Source organism: Fulmarus glacialis, unplaced genomic scaffold, assembly GCF_000690835.1.
Source record: "Fulmarus glacialis isolate BGI_N327 unplaced genomic scaffold, ASM69083v1 scaffold396, whole genome shotgun sequence".
Lineage (NCBI taxonomy): Eukaryota > Metazoa > Chordata > Aves > Procellariiformes > Procellariidae > Fulmarus > Fulmarus glacialis.
The window spans coordinates 29,003-29,919 of record NW_009218527.1 but is presented as its reverse complement, the minus strand read 5'-3'; positions in this window follow the sequence as shown (position 1 = coordinate 29,919).

The window sequence follows — 917 nt, the reverse complement described above, 5'->3', positions numbered from 1 at the left end:
TACAGTATCTGTATGTTGATTGGATTCAAATGGAAAGACTGTAGTGAGGGTGCTCTATTTTCAAGCATGATGACTATCGATATAGTTGTCAGAAATAATCTGTTTTTTAAAAGACTGGTATTTACATGTTTCAATTTAAAGGCTACTTCTACTGAAGAATACCTGAAATTTTTGTGTCCGTATAAAGGATTTAAAGACTTTTCTCTTACTGAAAAAAGTCTTATTTGATCAGTAGTTTTTCCCCCAGTATAAATGCAAATATTGTAGTGGTTTATGTATCATGAAATATAAAACTTATAATAGAAAAGCAAATGATCTGTCAATTTATGATGCAACTTAACTCTAAAACATGTTTTGTGCCTTATTCTGGTATAGTTTACAGTGTAGTAAATCAGGAACCTTTTCTCTGACTCCAATATACTCCCTGGTATAAAACTATTATATGAGATCAGAATGAATTGTATTGTTTTTCAGTTTTGTTATTTTGGACTGAATATGGCTCATGCCTAGGCACAAATTTCTCCCTCCTAATATGGATTTTGCTAAATATGAAATATTGTCATTAGCTTCATCCTCAAGAAAGAAAACATCTGATTATTATTCTGGACTGACAAAGTACCTTCTTCTAAGGAAAGGTCTCTTGTACCAAAATCATAAGAGATTTGAAATTGCATTGGAGAGTTTTGGGAATATTTGCAAGTAGAGCTATGCTAACTTAATCCAACAGTACTGGAGTCTTTGTGGAATTTAGATATAACAGCTTGGATCCATTTAAATCCAATGATTTTTGGCACAACTTGCTGCTGTTGGTTTCTTATAAATTCTCTTTCTGCACCTTTCAAAATGAAGATGATATTATTACTAGTCATAAGAAAAAAATTACATCCATGTCCTCTTTCTTCCAGACTGCTGTCAAA